The 20,989-nt window shown below is 39.8% G+C and overlaps 1 protein-coding gene across 15 annotated transcripts in view; it reads left to right on the forward strand.

Moving 5' to 3' along the window:
- Window positions 1-20,989, forward strand: part of SOD3 (superoxide dismutase 3) — an 86,627-nt gene that overhangs the window by 38,341 nt on the left and 27,297 nt on the right. For 3 of the 15 annotated variants that reach the window (XM_040237944.1, XM_040237945.1, XM_040237954.1), the window contains exon 2: window positions 4,009-4,101. The exons of the other annotated variants lie outside the window; for them this stretch is intronic. The gene's annotated coding sequence lies outside the window, so the exon portion shown is untranslated. The remainder of the gene's footprint in view (window positions 1-4,008; window positions 4,102-20,989) is intronic. 15 annotated transcript variants of the gene reach the window in all.

Raw genomic sequence — 20,989 nt, forward strand, 5'->3', positions numbered from 1 at the left:
GGTACTATCTTTTAGGAAAGTAATTTGGCACTGTGAATTAGACATTATGAAAATGTTCATATGCTTTCAGTTGGTTATTTTCCTTTTGGAAATTTATTCTAAGGAAATAATCCAAATGAAAGAAAATGAGGAAGGTGGTTATTTTTATTACCTGTATTTGAGAAAAGGAACCAGGAAGCAGCTGTAGTAATTTTAAAAAATTTTAAATTTTTACTGAGATATAATTACACATAACATTGTGTCAGTTTAAAGTATGCAATGTTTTGATCTGATATACATATATTGCAATAATGATTACCACTGTAGCCTTAACTAACACATCCATCATGTGTTATATATAATTACTGTTTCTTTCTTGTAGTGAGAACATTTAAGATTTATTCTTTTAGCCACTTTTAATTGTATAATACAATTGTTAACTATATCACGCTGCAGTGATTAGATTCCCAGAACCCATCTTCCAACTGCAAGTTTGTATCTTTTGACCAACATCTTCCCAATTTCTCCCACACCACTCTACTCTCTGTTCCTAGGAGTTTGGTTTTCTAGATTCCACATATAAGTGAGACCATATCATATTTGCATTTATCTGTCTGACTTGTCAGAAATAGCAGGATTTCCTTCTTTTTTATGGTTGAATAATATTCCACTGTGTGTATATATAGATATATCCCACTTGGTATATCCTTTCTTCTTTCCTTCATCTGTGGATGAACACTTAGGCTGCTTCTGTATCTTGGTTGTTGTGAATAAAACGCTGCAATAAACACAGAAAGGCAGTTATTTATTTGATATCTTATTTTCAATCCCTTTGGATATATACTCAGAAGTAGAATTGCTGGATTATATGGTAGTTCTATTTGTAAGTTTTTGAGAAACTGTATAGTGTTTTCCATAGTGCTGAACCAATTTACATTCCCACCAACAGTGCACAGGGCTCCCCCTTAATTTTTTAGTTTGATGTAATCCCACTTGTTAATATTTTAGTTTTTATTACATTTTAGTTTTGTTGTTTGTGCTTTCTGTGTCATGTCCAAAAAACTATGGTCAAGACTGATGTCAAAGAGCTTTTTCCTCTGTTTTCTTCTAGTTAGCTTTTTTCCTAGAAGTTATATGGTTTCAGGTCTTATGTTTAAGTTTTTAATCCATTTTAATTTTGTGTGAATGGTATAAGATAGGGGTCCAATTTCATTTACTTCCTGTATGTAGTTATCCAGTTTTCACACCATTATTTATTTAAAAGACTATCCTTTCCCTTTTGAGTATTGTTGACTTCCAGTCAAGTGTTAGTTGACCATGTATGCAAGGAGTTATTTCTGGGCTCTCAATTTTGTTCCATTGGTCTATGTGTCTATCTTTTTGTCAAAATCATACTGTTTTGATTATTATATTTTTTAAGTATAGTTTGAAATCAGGAAATGTGAGACTGCCAGCTGTTTTTCTTTCTCAAGATTGCTTTGGCTATTTGGAGTCTTTTGTGATTCCTTACAAATTTTCAGATTATTTTTTCTTTTATTTGAAAAATCCCATTGGAATTTTGATATGGATTGCATTGACTCTATAGGTGGCTTTGCATAGTCCTTCCTTTTCTATAATAAACAGTCTATTTGCAGCTGGGTAGCTTTCTCATTCTGCTTCTTTCTCACAGAAGGGCTGGAGTTCCAAAAGCCTTTTTTTTTCCCATTTCATGTTGATGCTGTCTTTTTCAGTTCAAGGTGGTATTGCTTCTGCAAGTAAAATTCTCTTGAAAATTTTGTGGGTCTTTATGAAATATTATTGTTTCCTTCATTAGATAAAATTCACAAAAGGTCTTTGAGGTAGACCCTTTATAAATCTGCTAATGGCAACATCCTTGAGAGTCTATCATTTAAGAGGTATGGTTTACAAAGAGTGGCCTTAAGGTCCTTAGACAATTTTTTTATCCAGTTGATGATATTTTTGAGATACCACCTTGGATCTTTCTGAAATCTTTAAAAGACTGTTTTAAACTCACCCTTTCTGGATTCATTTTTACCCTGTGACTACATTTTCCTGAAAATCTTTTTCCTGGGCTTGTTTTTACTTTCAATCTTCTGTTGGATACAAATATTCTCTTGTGCCATTTGTATTTCCTCCAAATTCTACTTGAAAACTGTATAGTTGGTTTTTCAGTTAATCTGTTTATATCATTCTACTCTCATTTTATTAAAGGCAGCTCCAAAGAAGCCAGGTGGCATCTTAAACACTCTGCCTGGAAGTTTTCGTACCCGAAGCATAAAGTTCATTGAGTGCATTTTCTACTTTCCACATCACTGCAGGTGATGGTTTTGCTAAACTTTCTACCACCGAATAACAACAGTCCCCTTTCCTTTAGTTCCTTGTAACATTTTCCTTGCATTCGTTCAAGCTCTCACTGCCATACTTCTCATGGCCCTTCCAGCAGCCCTTATACTTTGCCCAGTATCAATGTCACATTTTAGGTTTTTATTATAGCAGCTGCTCATTTCCAGGTACCAAAATTCAGTTTGGTTACTAGTGTTGTATGGAAAACTGGCTCAGCACTTAGTGGCTTAAACCAGCGGTTTTATTTTACTCATGATTCTGTGTGTTAGAAACTTGAAAAATGCTCTGCTGAGCAGTTCTCGCTTGAGATTACTCATGCAGTTGCAGTAACATGTCAGCCTGGGCTAGAAGTCCAAGATGGCTCGCTCATACAGTTAGCAGTTGATGCTGGCTGTCAGCTGCAAGCTCATCTGGGCTGTCGGTCAGAGTGTCTACGTGTGGGATTCCTAGCATGGCAGTCTCAGGATACTTGGCCTTCTTACATGCTGCCAGTTTCCCCTAGAGCTAACATCCCCAAAGAACCAGACAAAAGCTTTGTGGCCTTGTCTGACCCAGTTCTGAAAGTTACACAGCATCACTTTTGCTGCATTCTATTGGCTACAAGGAGGTCACTAAGTCATCCGAGGTTAGAGGAGACGAGAGACAGAAGCCACCTCTTAAAGAGAGGAGTGGCAAATAATTTACAGATATGTTTTAAAATCTCCAGACAATATATCAAATTCTACAGAATTGCATGTATACTGTCAATAGAGCAATACACAAGGGGCATATGGAAAATGCTGAAAAGAATGAAAAAATTATTAAAACAATTTTGTTATTATGGAATATTTTTCTTCATTTATTTTATATTTGGAAGGAAAGATGGAAGGAAGGGAAACTACATATATAACACAGATCTAAGTGATTCCATGTTTCTGCTTTCTAACCTTTGTTACGTCAGAGAACTGAATTTACTGACCCAAGTGATGGAGGCATTTGAAGGATACAAGGCAGAAAGACACAGCAATGAGGAATCTGATTTGAAAAAATCAGCAGAAAAACCATACTCATCCCAAATGGAACTTTATCACAGTCGGAAGAAGACTGATACACAAGAAACTGGAGAATGTGGTAGATCAGGGTCTTATGTTTGACGACCCTGTTTGTGATCATCGTACGTGTGTTTGCTAATCTTAAACAGCTGCATAGAATAATGTGCGAGGAAACATGGCAGCTGAAGAACTCAAGAACAATACTGCTGTGGCACAAGCTGCCTCTCCTGACACTACTGATATGATGGTCAAGGAATGAACTGGAAAATTTCCAGAGTTCCACTGATGAGGAGGAGGCTCTAAGCTCCCCATTGTTGGTTTCCGTTCCCTATGAAACCCACCAGAAGCCTTCAAGCTCAACTTCCTTCTTAACTCATGAACGCCATATGCCTTTTGCACATTTGCAACAGACTGAAGATGTTTAACAGCTCTCCAGATCCACATAAGAAAAGGGCTTTGTGTAGTGGTTAAAAGTTCAGGTTTTAGAGTGTTCATTCAGGCATATGGTCTTAGAAGCTTTGCAGGCTATGTGAGCTTAGCTGAGTTACTAAACCTTTCCAGGACTCAGTTTCTCTTTTATAAAATGGGGATGACAATGTAACAAACATCCTGACGGTAAGTGGGGTCTGTACCTCGTTGCTTCCGTCCTTTGCAGGATGCTTGGACCCTTGGCAAGAGACCTGGTTGAACCCAGTGCCGATTCACCTCGATCAAGCTGTTGGAGTCTTACTGGGGGCCCTAGAGCTAGGTGAGAAACCCCTTTCCTCCCTGTTATTAAGATACGCCGAGTCACCTGGCCTGAACTCTAAAATGTGGGGACATCTTGGCCTTTCTGATGGCAGATGGGGGAAGCTCGTCTTAGCCCCAGAGCAGCCAGGTGGCTGCATGTCAGGGAAACTGACCTGTTTAGGATGCCAGGATAGGTCCAGGCCCATCAGAACTATGAGCTTTGATCTGTAATTTACTTCCCTGCATCACTCTCACACCTGTTAAAAAAATGACATCCTGGTCTCTGATCCTCTGTGGGGCCACGTGGAAGGACCTGCCCACATTTGGGATTCAGTGGACACGAGAAAGGGAGCCCTCACTTCAGACTGCCCATAGTGGTGAAATCACCAACAGAGGGCCACTGGGGGCAGAGGCTCCATACAGAGGCATGATGAAGATGCCTGAGTGGCTGGACTCAAGAGCCTGTGTCCCAGAACATGGGAGATGATACCCAGTTGACTGAACTAGCAGGACAATGCTGGGATGAAACAGAGGAGCATTTTCTGCTAAGTAGGCAAGGCTGTGTATACAGTCCCTGGGGTTACCAGCCCAACACCTTCTTCAGGTGGACCACACCTACATCTATACCCAGTGTTGATGGCCACTATACTTAACTGCTACTGTATTAATTAGGACTAATCCCAAAGGATGTAGTTGCCACTGAAGCTTCCAGTAATTTATGGAAGAAAGAAAATCTCACAGCTAATGACATGGAAAAATTCCAAAATCCTTTTATAAAGAAGAGAAAGGATAATTGGGTTGTTCATGATTTCCCCCCCTGGCCACCCCAAACCATGGATTCCTTTCTGTTGAGACCAAAAGAACCCTCACCACTAATCCTTTTGAATTCTGGATTTTGATACTGGAGATTTTGTTTGTTTGTTTAAGAGAACAGATGGAATTCGTTTTTCTGGATGTCCCGCTGCACAAGGAATCAACCCTTTGCTGTGGTTGTTGTTTATTCGCTAAGTTGTGTTGGATTCTTTGCGACCCCATGGACTGTAGCATACCAGGCTCCTCTGTCCGCGGGATTTCCCAGGCAAGAATACTGGAGTGGGTTGCCATTTCTTTTATCCAGAGGATCTTCCCGATCCAGGGATCGAATCCAGATCTCCTGCACGTCCCCTGAATTGCAGGCAAATTATTTTACTGCTGAACCACTGGGGAAATACATCAACCCTTTAGTTACTGGGGCAATTCATGAAATCCCAGAGGAGGTGCTGGGTAGCCGGTAGCAGTGAGACAAACAGAGGGCTAGGGTCAATATACCTTTACCAAGGAGCGTGAAAATATTCCAGTGTTTTAACAATGGGAGTAGCTGAGTACTGATATACACATAACTTACATACAGCACAGGTGCTCTTACTGTGATGCCATCTTCTGACCAGGTACAGAGAGAAGACTGAGGCTCTGGATCCCCCAAGCTTTAGCTGAGAAAAGGAGAGGAGGTCAACTCTGCTTCAGTTCAGGCCATCTTCCCTGCCAGACAGATAGGTCCACATACCTTCCCATCCACCACTTTCCACATAGCATAGTCAGGGAGGGTATGGAGGGAGGTGAGATCTTGGGTTAGTGCTCCTTGTCCTCCATCCCCTACCTCTGCCTCCTGAGTCTCCAGAGCGAGGCAGGTCTATATGATACCCAATTCCCATTTCAGGGTGTGCTCAGCCTTGCCTAAAATGAAAAGGTTGACTTATTTTTAACTTCAGCTCTTCTGCTTCTGGACCGAATGAATGCTGGCTGATTTGTAGCTGGCAAAATGGAACTATTTCCATGACCACAAATCCTCATTCAAGGTGCCCACAAGCTCAGCCCACACCCTCCTACTCCAAATCAATGAGGCTGACTCAGTTTCCTGGTGACTCACAGCAGTCCCAGCTTTATCAGGCAGCTAGCTCCACAGGTTGGACACGGCTTGGGGTGGAACCCACAACCTCTGGGAATCAGAGCATCACATATGGCCACAGAGAGAGGCTCAGTGTGGTCCTCAGATCCCCTGCATTTCCTCGTGGCCTGGATCGCCTCACTGGGCTGAATATCTGATTCTGAAATGGAGTGTGAACAAGAGCGTGAGGTGCAAAGGCAGATGGAAGCACATGGCTAAAATCACTACAGAGCCTTGATTCCTAACCCAATTCAAAGGCTACTTGAAATCAAACACCTTGGGATATTCAGGCAACCTGATGATCAGCTGCTTAGAAAATCTGGATTTTAAACTCCCAGTCATGGGGAGTTACTCCTGAATGAAGCAAACCCTATTGCTGGTGACATGGAAAGACTCGGAAGCCCTTTTATCAAGGAGAGAAGGGAAAATTAGATTTTCCCAATAAACCCCATAGTCCTTCCTGCTGAGACCAACAGAACTCTCAACACTAATCTTTTTAATTCTGGGTTTTGCTGCTGGAGTTCTTTCAAGAGAGCAGAAGGAATCAGATTTTCTTAAAGGAATATGTTTCTGACCTAAGATCAACCTTTTTACATTCACTCTAGTAAATCTCTGTGCACAATTTACAACACTCACTCCTGCTGGCAAAAAAGTTGATAATCTTTTAATAAAAACATCCAATTCCAAGATGATGGAACAAAATACCTTATCTTCTCCTAATTCTTAATTTTAATAAAATCTGTGGGTTCTGGGAATAGGGCTTACAAGTAACAGGTAAGTGGTTCCTCTAGGGATGAAGCTAAGGAATTTAAGAGGGCATCTTTTTGTAACCAACTCAGGGAAATATACCTTTAAATAACCCTGAATTCCTGTCCCTATACCCTAAAGATGAAAGTTTTGAATATTTCCAAACAACTGTTAAATTGTGATGGTTAATTTTGTGTATCAACTTGGCTGGGCCATGGTGCCCAGATATGTGCTCAAACATTCTTGTGAATGGTTTTTGGATGAGATTAACATTTAAATCAGTGGACCTTGAACAGAGCAGATAGCACTTTATATTGTGGGTGGGCCTCATCTAATCAGTTGAAGGTATGAATAGAACAGAAGATGCACCTCCCCAAACAAGAGGGAATTCAGCAACAAGTGGCCTTTAGACCTGAACTGAAGCATTCTCTTCTCTGGTCTCCAGCCTGCAGGCCCATTCTGCAGATTTTGGATTTTCTATCTCCATAACCACATGAGCCAATTTCTTAGAATAAATCTCTTTCTTTGTACATATAAATCCCATTGGCTTTCCCCTGGACTAATACCAATGTGTTTCCCTATTTCTCTAATATGATTCCCTGCTCATATTCTCTTCTCAATCTTGGCTAAACAGTGGACTCACCAAGGGGAGCTTTAAAAAATACAGGTGCCTGTGTTTCTAACTGCAGAGCATGATTTAATCCATCCAGGCTGTGGCTTGGACATCAGGATTTTAAAAGCTTCCCAGATGAGGCTGAAGTGCAACAAGATAGCTGAGAAACACTGTCTTCCAGCTCCTTGGTCAAATAATCTAAAGAAGAACTGCATTGAAACTCTACAACTATCCTATTTCTAATCATTTCATTGGATCCCTCTGCTGGGAGTCTCACCCTTATGGATTCCAGAACAGGGTCACAATGTCCCAGGAATGGACTTTTTTCTCACCCACCTACTTGTGACAGTGCTTGAGGTCACCAAGTGTAAACCATGTCACTTTGTGTTAACACAAATTATGATCTTTCAGAAGAAAAACATGTTTTTCATTTTAAAGTTTTACATTAATTCTTTGACACTGGCAAGTGGCTAATTTGCCTCTATTTTACTCACGAGGAAACTGGGGTAAAACAGACAATTTCTTTGCATAGAATTTTTCCTAAGAGCCAAAATTGTCCAGTGAAGGAATAAATTGTCTTTTGAGACTTTCTCCCCATAGTGCCTCTTATGAAGTCATGGAACCATGTCCTCTGCTATATTTGCACGTGAGCAAAATGACATGCAGACAAGGTTATCCATTAAAGTCTGGATTGTGGAAGTAAAAGACTGGAAACCACCTGAGTGTCTACCACAAGGGACTGGTTAAAAAATTATAGTACATCTTAAAATGACCTGCTACACAGCCATGAAAGGGAATGAGGCAGCTCTTCATGCCCTGATATGGAAAGATCTAGCTGTGTGATGGAGGTGGCTTGGACCAGTTCACGAGCGCAGATAATTAACTTCTCTTCCTAACTCTGTCCTCAGTGACCTCACACAGCTTGAAACTGACCATGGTAGCAGTTACACCACGGACATCCGTAAATGCTACCAATCAAGGCACTCCCTACCTCACAAAAGCTGGTTGTTAACTATTTACCAGCATACCACGGAAAAGATCTATTGAGCCCATTGTCAAGTAAAGCAAAATGCAACACAATACGTGTAGTATGCTAGCAACTGTGTGAACATAGAGGAAACTGCATGTTTAAAAGCTTCCTATTTCTCAATATTTAAATTCTATTCTATTGCTGTATGACCCAGAAATCTTATTCCTAGGTATATATGCAAAAGAAATCCATACAGAAACTTGTACACAAAAGACTATAGCAGCATTATTCATAACAATCAGTAGCTGAAAACAACTCAAAGGTCATTCATCAGCAGATAAATGAATAAACAAATTGTGGCATATACATACAACAGAATGTTATTCAGCCATAAAAAAGAACGAAGTAGTGATACACTCTACAACTTGGATGAACCCTGAAAACATTATAAGTGAGAGAAGCTAAAAGGTCATGTATTGTATGATTCCTTTTATAGGAAGTATCCAGAATAGGCAAATTCATGAAGATGGAAAGCAGATTAGTGGTTACCAAGGCGGGAGGCTGCTGCTGCTGCTAAGTCGCTTCAGTCGTATCTGACTGTGTGCAACCCCATAGACAGCAGCCCACCAGGCTCCTCCGTCCCTGGGATTCTCCAGGCAAGAACACTGGAGTGAGTTGCCATTTCCTTCTCCAGTGCAGGAAAGTGAAAAGTGACAGTGAAGTCGCTCAGTCATGTCCGACTTGTAGCGACCCCATGGACTGCAGCCTACCAGGCTCCTCTGCCCATGGGGTTTTCCAGGCAAGAGTACTGGAGTGGGGTGCCATTTCAGTGGGAGGCTAGTGGGGGAGAAATGGGTAGTGATAACATAACTGCAAGGAGATCCAACCAGACCATCCTAAAGGAGATCAGTCCTGGGTGTTCATTGAAAGGACTGATGCTGAAGCTGAGTTTCAGCTTCAGCTGAAACTCCAATACTTTGGCCACCTGATGCGAAAAGCTGACTCATTTGAAAAGACCCTGATGCTGGGAGAGATTGGGGGCAGGAGGAGAAGGGGACGACAGAGGATGAGATGGCTGGATGGCATCACTGACTCAATAGACTTGAGTTTGAGTGAACTCCGGGAGTTGGTGATGGACAGGGAGGCCTGGCGTGCTGCAATTCATGGGGTCGCAAAGAGTCAGACACGACTGAGCGACTGAACTGCACTGAACATAACAGTTAATTTTATCTTTTGCTTTTTCTGGGGTGCTGAAAAAGTTTTAGAGACGTGATGACTGCACATTGTAAATACACCAAATGCCACTGAATTGTACACTTTAAATAAAATTGCCATATGTGAATTTTACCTCAAGTTAAAAAAATGTGTCTGGGATTCTATACATATAAACTGTATTGTATAAACTAGTTGTCTCTGGAAAGGAGAACTGGGTACATGGGCAACAAAGCATCAGGGTCCCGTTTCATTGTATGTGCTGGTGGGTTGTTTAGATGCTAAGTTTTGTCCAACTCTTTGCAACCCCATGGACTGTAGCCTGCCAAGGCCCTCCATGGGATTTCCCAGGCAAGAATACTGGAGTGGGTTGTCATTTCCTGCTCCAGGGCATCCTATTGACCCAGGGATTCCAGCATTGCAGGCAGATTCTTTACCACTGAGCCACCAGGGAGGCCTTTTTTGTTGTATGCCTTTTAAAAATAATTTTACTGAACTACAGTTGATTTATTTAATATTATGTTAATTTCTGCTGTATAGCAAAGTGACTCCATTATACATAATTTTTTTCTATTATGGCTTATTATAGTATATTGAATATAGTTCCCTGTTCTGTAGAGTAGCATGTAGTTGTTTATCCATCCTATATATGATAGTTGCATCTGCTAATCCCAAACTCTCAGTCCTTCCCTCCCACACCTGCCTTCCCCTTGGCAACCACAAGCCTGCTCTCTATGTCTGTGAGTCTGTTTCTGTTTTGTAGATATATTAATTTGTGTCACGTATACCATTTTTGTACTTTAAAATTTTGAACCATGTGGACAAAGGGGGATACAAAGATCTAAATGGATGAATGTATTCCCTCTACAAAGCCCAAGATACACAGGTAAACAGGTAAACAATGAGTTAGTGGCAGGCCACAATTAAAGTCTACAAATACAGATTCTAGCCCAGCTCTTCAAATGCTAGCTTTCTAGAGGCTTCCATTGGTTGAGCTAAATTCACCATCAGTGGGAACATCTTTCCAGAGGGCAACCGGCATCTGGATTGACTCTCCCCTGTGGACAGATGACATAGCAGAATGTCTGGGAGCCCTGGTGGAGTGGGTGAGGCAGATTGGGGGAAGGGTCATATGTCCTTGGGTTAGGCATGTGACTTCTTTCTACCTGTTGATGTAGCATGAAGACCTGCTCTGCCTTCATTGTTCAATTGTACAAGCTTGATCTTTTACCAATAACTTTCTGAGACCTCCATTTCTCCTGTTTTTACAAATCAAGACTGTATCATTGAAGTGGAGGATGAAGAACAAAGTAAAGAATCAAACTCCTAAGAGCAACCAGAACTATGATTTACTGAGTGCTTACTTTGGGTCTTGTATTTTAAATGTATTGCTTCTGACTCTTAAAACAGCCTTAGAAGTGATATATTTCAACCCTCATTTTAGACAGCACAGAAAGTTTGAGTAACTTGATCATAATAACACAGCCCTAGTAAGAGGGCAGAGGTTGGAATCCAGGAGTGCCTGGCTTTCTACTCTATCATATTTCATCACGGAACCCAACTTGCAAATTTCCAAAGTCAAAGCTATTGCTCCAGTTGAACAATCATGGAATCTAGATGAAAGTTGGAAGAGACCTCAAAGAATATCAAGTTTAACCTTTCTCTGACATGGAACCTTCACTTCAATATCCCTGATTTTTTTATGGGGATCTCACTACCTCATGTGACGGTCCATTCCATTTTTAGACAATTCTAATTTCTAAGAAGACTCATAATGTCCTATTTGCCAGTCAGATTCACCTGCTATTTTCAGTACAACTTCATTCACCCTGATGAGGCCATCATTAAGACGTTTTCAGCTGAAATCCTGAATCCATTACCTCCTGGACTTGCAATAGGTCCCTAACACCGTTGCCAAATAAAGTTCCTCTAGAACATCAGCAATGCAGACAGTCATGAAAGGGATGCTGATTGCTGCTCCAGATGAGTCTGGGGTAGGTGATTATCTCTTCCTGAGAAAAGGCTTTTCTGGATGGGATGTATTGTCACTCGGGACAGAGGTATAGCATATATTGCAAAAGTTTAAAAATAATCAGAGTCGTGTGCATGCAACACAATTCCTCAGTTAATTAAAACACTGCAAAAAGCACTGAAAGCTGATTTTTGTGCTTCTCCTTCTTCCTGGTTTTCAGCTTCTCTGGCAGTTTTCTGTTGAGTTGAAGGACAGTCTGCTCTAAGCAGTCAACAATGAGCTAATGTCGCTAGCATTCTGCACCTTGACCTTATTGTAAGATCCAACTGCTCATAACGGAGATTAAAAATGTGTAAGAATTAAGAAGAGGGTAGCCAAGGTCTTCTGAGTGTGGGAGCCATGCTCAGCTGATTCTCTGCAGGGAAAACAAAATATGTTTATGTGATTGTGCAAAGTGCAGGAAACTAAAAGCTGCCAGGGTCAGAAGAGCAATGTGGCTCCTCTGGGATTTCAGGTGGCAAATCGGATTGAGAATTGTAACTTTAATGAAGACAACAAAAATCACATAATTAACACACACTGTTAACACCTCATTAGTCTCCTGGGGCTTAAGTTATGCTAAAAATAATCAACACATTTTGCTTAAATAGGGTGCTCTTACAGGTGGTCTTGAAGGCGGCCTTGGCCATAGCAGAATGAGGCCACTGCTCTGCAGTTTCTTCAGATGTTTTAAAGCAGGACTTATCTTCATCCCGAGGAAAGGATTATTAAAGACATATGTGGAATCACAGAGTGGAAATGAGTGTATTAATAAGAGCCTCTCTGACTCTGAGCCTGACTCCAAAATCTTACATAACCCTATTTCACAACCCAGGTCCCCTAAGTCAGGATTGTCTCCTAAATGAATCTGCCAGGAGGCATTGGTACTGGCTACAAGTCAAGATGTAAAATTGATCAGTTTTGTTCAGAATGCCTTCTTTTCCTAGTGACAGTCTGAGCATTAAAACTCCTAAACTGTAGACATTTACCTCCACCTAATCTAGTTTGGCCCATGACTGCTTGACCAATGGAATCTGGAGGAAAGATGTTGCAGGAATCTGAGCCCAGGCATTAAGAAGGCCTGAACCTTTTGCCATGCCCTGAGCTCTCAAGTATAATGTCTGAGTTGTTGTTTAGTCACTAACTTGTGTCCGACTCTTTGTGACCCTTTGGCCTGCAGCCTGTGAGGCTCCTCTGTCCATGAGATTTTCCAGGCAAGAATACTGGAGGGGGTTGCCATTTCCTTCTCCAGGGAATCTTCCCGACCCAGGGTTCAAACCCAAGTCTCCTGCACTGGCAGGCAGATATTCTACCACCAAATCACCTAAGAAGCTTGAGTACCCTTATCATAAAACAAGGCCACATGGACAGGACTTGGAGGATGAGTCATCACAAGAGGGATAATCACACAGAGGAACACCTGAGACTCAGATATCCAGCCCAGTGGCAACCCAGTTGCCCACTGACAGAAAGTGCAAGAAAGAACCCAACAGAGACAAGTAAAGGAGCCGCCATCAGCCAATTCCCAGCTAACCCATTATCTAAACAACCCATGAAACGTGAAAAAGTGGTTGTTGGGGTGCATGCTGCAGGACAATAAATAACCCAAAGACCTCCTCTCTGCCCTACCCTTTTTAAAATCTGAAAGTACAGTTATTTTATTTGGTGGGAATGTTAAGGACTCTGAGCCCAGGAGGCAGCATTCCAGTAGCTCTGAGAAAACTGCTTCCTCTGCCCCTCTTTTTAAGATTCTTTTTTTATTCTTAGGCACTTCCCGTCTTATGGGATCTTGGCTTCCTGACCAGGGATTGAACCCGAGCCCTCAGCAGTGAAAACATGGAGTCTTAACCACTGGACTACCAGGTAATTCCCACTCTGCCCCTCCCCTGACGATGCCCCTGTTCACCATCTCTCAGGGCATTTCCAAGGTATCTTCTAACATGTTTGGGAAAATCACCTATGTGTATTCACATGTGCTCATGGAAGCAGGTCTCCCTCCATTTCTTGGCAAAATAATATTTACTGGGATTTTTGGAGATGAGACAGCAGATTTCTTTGTCTTACCTAAGATAGGAATACTAAGTTGTTCCTTAACTTTTCTTGCTCTTATTTTCTCTCTGGGTAAAAATAGGAACACCACAACCCCCATGGGATTAAACAGCAAAACCCTGAGCTTAAGGGGTGGTAGTGCTGACTGGGGAGAAGGGTGAGAGTCATTGCTTAATTTTGCTGCCCTGGTCATCTCCCTAAGTTTAAGAGTCGGTGATAGGTCTCCAAGGGGATTTTTCAAGTAATCCTCAACTTGAAAGCTCTTCTCTTCCTCTCAAAAGTCAGGGCAGACAACAAAACTGCTCCTACCCCCTAGTGAAGATTGGAGCTTGCTCCAGAGACAGGCAGAGAGGCAGGAAGCAGCCATACAGGTCTGATAGCAAAACAAAGAATTTTGTGAGCATATTGAAGGAATATTTACACAGACCTGTGCAGTAGCCTCATCACTAGCAAAGGTAAAGGTTTAGAAGTATTGTTGACAAGACTCTGTACTTTAGAAAGCTTATATTGAATAAGTAAATGGGTGGATGATGGAAGGATAGAGAGACAATGGATGGATAGATAGATGGATCATTGGCATTTCTGCTCAAGGGGAACAAGCATTTAACATTGTGAGACCCAGAGAAGGTCTGTGAATGGTGCAGTACGAGGATGATAAGGAAGATCTGGGTGCAATATTTCTTTTAGCTGCATCTGGTTAAGGTTTACATCATTCCCTTTAGATAAGAAATATACAAGACTTTGTGGTTATTTCTAGCCTGGGTCCTCTTTATTCATGCTTAAGTTAATTGTAAGTAGTTAATGCCATGGGGAGTTGGAAGGCACGGTGTGCTGCAATTCATGGGGTTGCAAAGAGTCGGACACGACTGAACTGGACTGAACTGAATGCCACGGGATGAGCTTGGTTCATCTCATCTAATCTTCTTGCTGTCTTTGTAAAAATCTCAAATTAAAGAACTTCTTTAGTGCCTTAAAGAACTAAAGATAAACATCTGAACAATGTTGCAGTCATTGCAAGCCACCTACCTAATAAACATTCTCTTCCTTCTTAATAAGGCAAATTTAATTTTGCTAGGGTAGCAGTATTTTAGGCTAAGCACGCTTGCTCTGTCAGAGTCCCATGAATCTAGAGATGCCCTGTGATACATTTCTCACCATGAGAAATAAATTGAAGGCATCAGGGAAACGGTGCTGCCACTGCCCCCTCCTTCTGAATGAGATGGACATCTGGAGGTTTAAAAGCCAACTTGCAGGATGGAGGCAACAAGCATGAGGTCAGAAGTCTACACATTGCTGATGAGGAAAAGGAAAGATGTGAATTTCCTGAGCACCCAGCCACAGTGAACATTTTGTTCCACGAGACAAACATCCAAGTGTTTAAGTAACCTTCTATCATATTTGTAGCCAAAAGCACTCCTGGCAGTTACTTTTTCAGTTGAAAACTGCAGCCTAGGTTCTAGTGCCCAGGTAGGTAAGGGGAAAAGTCTTCTTAACTGAGCATTGCCTAAATAAAGGTGAATTTCTTACTGGGGATGGTACATCGTATTAGTATAGGCTACAAATAAAGAAACCCCTGACTCGTACTAACATATATAATAAATCACAGAGTGGGAGGTCCAGAGATAAAGAAGACTCAGGTGCAGAACCGTCGCAGCTCAGGGATCCAAGTTATTCCATCCCTTTGCTTGACTGTCCTTGGGGAGCCCCATGTGCCGGCTGAAGTAGATTAATCAGGAACTTTTCTTGGTGATCTTAATCCTCTTGGGTAGAGTTGGATACTTAAACAAAATGTATGCCTATCAGCAAGGAAAAGCGGGGGGTTGATAGTTGTGTCCATGACACGCAGTCCACAGAAGTTCTCTGTAAAATGTGGAAAGCCCCAAAGGATGAATGACGGCAATTCCACCAGCCTAGAGCCAGCATTGATCTGAACATGCTCTGCTGCCATTTGAAAAACAGAGGGCTTGTTTTCTTGTCCATTCAGCTAATATTATGGCCTCCAACTGAATGGTCTGATTCATTCATCCCATTTGACTGGTCTCATAACAGGAAGTAAAGTATCCCAAGGGACCAAATAGCCCTCTTACAAGACTGGAATATTTGAAAAACTAAACAATTCCTTCCTTCTCTTCCTCCAAACTAAGCCACCTTCACTGGCGGTACCTAATAAACCCAAACTCTGTTTACATGGAAAGAGAGATTCCAAAATCTATTTAATAACAAGACAAAGTCATGGATGCTTATTAGAAATAGTCTTTTTTTTTTTTTTTCATCGTGGAGCTAATGTTCTTAGGAATTTTAAGAAGTGGTGCCTCACTGGGAATAGATGTGAAAATGAGTGAAAGGCCCTGTGATGTGCAGACAGCTTCCCAAGAGTTCCTTTCTCCCCAGAACACTAATCTTCTTGAGGGTAATCTACCCCAGTACTCACTGTGGCATCTGTTGTGGAGAACAATTCCTAGTGCCGGGAACCACTTGCGAGATATATAGAATTTTGACAAAACAGAGAGGCACCCATGTTCCTTTGGGGAATTATGTCTCTCTCTCTCTTCCTTTGTGGGTTGGTTGTGCTGACCCTGGCTCCTGGCTATTGGTGGGCTTATCATAGTAGTGTATTCCATTCTCATCCACGCTGCAGCTGGTTCATATGTGGGACCCAAACAAGCCCCCTAGCCTTAACTTGGGACTCCTGTTGGAATTATTAGGGGTTGCAGGGTTACTGGAATATAAGACACTGGATTGTTCAGTTCTGTGAACCCATAAACTCCTGTTTGCTGAAGTTGGCTTGAAGGAGATATAGCTAATATAGTGACAGGTACCAGTATCTTGACTCCTAAAAAGGAGGATCAGTTACCCATGGTGAGATAAAGACATTTATTTTGTATTTACAAGTCTTCCCATCCCCATCCTGACAACTCTGTGCATTCCCTAGCTCAATTTATAAAAATGAGCAATTCTCAAAACACACACACACACACACACACACATACACACACAAAACCAACAAGAAGAAGTAATAGAATGACAGAGTGTGGTGGTTACTATGTGCCAAGCACTTTGCTGATGACTTTTATACACGTATCTCATTTCATCCTTACACAATTACTGTCCTGTTTTCACTCGTGAGGACCTTGAGCTTGGAGTGGATAAGGGCTGTGAAGTGGTGCCCAGTTCAGCTAACCCAAGCCAGGCGCAACACTCACTGCTCCTGAGGTCTCCATCAGAGACTTGGCAGAAGGCTTCGGAATTGATTAGCTCCTCAATAAGACAAGCATTCAGCAATGGATAGAAAAGCCTCCTCTTTCTTATCTAGAACTGTTACTCATTACAGGCTTGATCTCAAACTGTGAGACCGAACTTTAAAGACCAACAACATAAAATCCAAAATTCCATTTAGATGACTTTGTCTGAGGAGAACTTGAACTTGAGGTTATTTTCACACCAGTGAGGTTCAGCCCAACAGCTGCCAACTTGATTATTCTGCTAATGTTTACACATGTCTTTGCTTTTCAAATTTACTGAAGTACAATTTACAAGCAATAAAATGTATGATCTTTGACAAACTCTCATTTAAGCATCTCATATTCAGTTTAGAACATCTCCATTACCCCCACTTTCATCACCCCAGAAAGATTTCTCATGTCTTTTTGTAGCTAATTCTGAAACACATCCATATCCAGTGCCCCTTAACCCCCATCCTAGGAAGCCCTTGTTCTAATTCCTAGGACAATAGATTAGTGAACCTGTTCTAGAACTTCATTTGAATAGAGTCACACGATATGTACTATTTTGTGTCTGGCTTCTTTCACTCAGGGTTACATTGTTGACATCACTCTACGTTGCTGTATGTACTAGCAGTTTATTCCTTCTTATTTCTGCATAGTGTCCAATTATGGTAATACAACACAGATGATCTATTGACCTGCTGATGGACATTTGTGATGTTCCCAATGGAACACTTATGTATAAAGCTCTTATACATATTCTTGCCTAAGGCTTTGTGTGGATATACACTCTCATTTGTCTTGAGTAAATATCTAGGAATGAAATGATTGGATCACATGTTATTTGCTGTTCTTCAGTCACTAAGTCATTTCCGACTCTGTGACCCCATAGACTGCAGCGTGCCAGCCTTCCCTGTCTTTCACTATCTCCTGGAGTTTGCTCAAACTCATAGCAGCAGCAGCAGCATGTCCATTGAGTTGGTGATGCTATCTAACCATCTCATCCTCTGCCACTCCATGTTAAGTGTATGTTTAACCTTGTGAGAAACTTCTGAAAACTTTTCCCAAGTGGTTCGCCATTTTATACACTCACCAATAATGTAGGAGTTCTAGCTATTGCACATTCTCACCAACATTTACATCATCAGTGTTTTTCTTTTTAGCAAGCATATTGATGTACAGTGATATTCAGTTGTGGTTTTGTTTTGCATTTTCTTGATGAACAATGAAGATGCTTATTGGTCATTTGTACTGAAGCATTGATTAAATTATTTGATCCCATTTTAAAAATTGGGTTATCTTTCTTATTATTTCATTGTAGACATTGTCTATACATTCTGGATACAAGTCCTTTGACAGACAAGTGTATTAGTAATATATCCTGGTCTGTGGTTTCCCTTTTCAGTTTTATAAAGGTGACTTTTGAAGAAAAAAAATTTTTTTAATTGAGATGAAATGCAATTTGTCCATTTTCTTTTATAATTTATGCTTTTTTGCTCTACTAAGCAAACTCTACCTACTTGAAGGTCATAAAAATTTATCTCCTACACTTGATTGATAGAGTTTTCTAATGGGTCTTGAAGTCAGGTAGTATCAGTCCTCTAACTTTTTTCCTGCAGAATTATTTTAGCTATTCTAGAACCTTTGCTTTTTTACATACATTGTAGAATCAACTCTTCAATTTCTATAAAAGTCTGCTGGGCTTATGACTAGAACTGCATTGAATCTGAGATAACTGACATCTTAACAATACTTATTTTATAATCCATGAATATGACATAACTATATTTAGATCCACTTTAATATCTCTCAGAAACATTTTATATTTTTGTACATTTTGTACATTTTAAGGATTGAAGTATTAAAATCTTTTTCTAAATATATTACTGAATATTTTATTCTCTTTGATGTTCTTGTAAATAGTATTTATTTCATTCTCAGTTGTTTTTTGCCAGTATACAAAAATCCAATTGATTTTTATTTACTGACTTTGTATTATGTGACCTTGCTAAATTCTTTTAATTAATTTTTATTGGAGTATAATTGCTTTCAATGTTGTGTTAGTTTCTGCTGTACAGCAAAGCTAATCAGCTCTACACATATCCCCTTTTGTGGATTTCCTTCCCATTTGGGTCAGCACAGAGCACTGAGTAGAGTTCCCTGCTCCCTGTGTGTTAATACACAGTATTTGTTTTTCTCTTTCTGACTTACTTCACTCTGCATGACAGTCTCTAGGTCCATTCATGCTGGATTTGGTCAAGAGCTTTCATGAATCTATCAAGATAATCATATGGTTTTCATTCTTTAATTATTTGTAAATATTGTGTATCACATTGGTTGATTTGTCTATATTGAATCCTTGCATTCCTGGGATAAATCCCACTTGATCATGACATATGATCTTTTTAACCTTGTTAAATTCTTTCACTATTCATAGTAGTTTTTAAAATAGTCCTTGGAATTTTCTCTGTAAACAACCACAATGTTTGTATGATGTTTACTTTCTTCCTCCTCAATATCCATCCTTTCTTTTCTTGTCTTACTGCACCAGCAAGGACTCCCAGGACAGTAGGTAGGAAGAACAGTTCCAATCTTGGGTGGAAAGCAGTCAAAATTTCTCCATTACCCATGCTGTTATCTGTAGGCTTTTCATAGCTGTCTTTGATGAAATCAGGAGGTTCCCCTCTATTTCCCTCTAATCAAGGAGTTCTTATCATGAATGGGGATTGGCTTTTGTCAATTACTTTTTCTTCTCTTATTGAGATAATCATATGATTTTTCTCCTTTATTCTGTTAATGTGGTGAATTGCATAGGCAAATTTTCAAGTATTAAACCAATCTTGTATTTCTGAGATTAATTCTACTTGGTCATGATATACTTTCCGTATTATATATTTTCTAGATTTGTTTTGCTAATATTTTGTTGAGGAATTGTTTTCTGTGTTAATGAAGGACATTAGTCTGTCAGGATTTTGGTTTCAGGTTTATGCTAGTGTTGTAAAATAAATTGAGAAGAATTTTCTCCTCTATTTTCTGAAAGAGTTTGTGTAAGTGTGATATTACTTCTTTCTTAAATATTTGATAACTGTTTGGTAGAATTCACTGATGAACCCATGTGGGCCTATGCTTTTCTTTGAGGAAAAGATTTTTGAGCTACAAAAAAATATATTTTTAATGTACAGTGCCATTTAAATTATTTTTCTTGTATCAATTTTGGTAAGTTAAAATTTTTAAGAATTTTTCCAGTTTATCTCAATTATTGAATTTATAAACAAATTTACTCAATATTTAATTATCTTTTTGATAGCCATAGGATATGATGTGATATGCCCTCTTCTATTTCTTATACTGGTAATTTGGATTACTCTCTCTTTTTAAATTAGTTTTACTAGAACTTTATCAATTTTATTAATCTTTCCAAAGTACCTTCTTTTGGCTTTTTAAACTTTCTCTAAAGTTATCTGTTCTCAATTTCATTGATTTATGTTTTTTATTATTTCTTTCCTTCTGCTTACATTGTTGTGATTTTCCTAGCTTCTTAACACTTAAACCTCCCTATTTTTCCTACATAGGCATTTAAAGTTATATATTTTCCTCTAATAACTGCTTTGGCTACATTCCACAAATTTTGATATGTTGTTTTCATTATGATTCACTTAGAAATATGTTCTAATTTCCCTTATGGTTTCTTCTTTGACTCATGGATTATTTAGTGTGCCTTATTTAATTTTCATATATTTGGGAATTTTCTAGATATCTCATTGTTATTGATATCTATTTTTCATGTAATCAGATAACATATTAACATAATCTATAAAGTTTTAACTTTTTAAAATATAATGAAACCAGGATAGACTAGGATATAGTCTACCTTGGTGAATATTTCATGTAAATTTGAAAAGAACATTTATTCTGCAATTGTTGGGAAATAATTTTAGTCATGTTGGTTGATAGTGTTGTTCAGATAACCTATATGCCAAGTGTTTTTTGTCTATTTCTTCTATCAACTAAAAAGAGAATATGTTAAAAAATGTCCAATTATGATTATGCACTTACTTATCTCTTTAGCCAAGTTTTTGTCAATGTATTCTAATGGTTTGTTATTGGGCTAAACATTTAAGGATTACTGTCTTCCTGATAAATGTGCTTTCATCACC

This window comes from Oryx dammah, unplaced genomic scaffold, assembly GCF_014754425.2.
Source record: "Oryx dammah isolate SB20612 unplaced genomic scaffold, SCBI_Odam_1.1 HiC_scaffold_3, whole genome shotgun sequence".
NCBI classification, from domain to species: Eukaryota; Metazoa; Chordata; class Mammalia; order Artiodactyla; family Bovidae; genus Oryx; species Oryx dammah.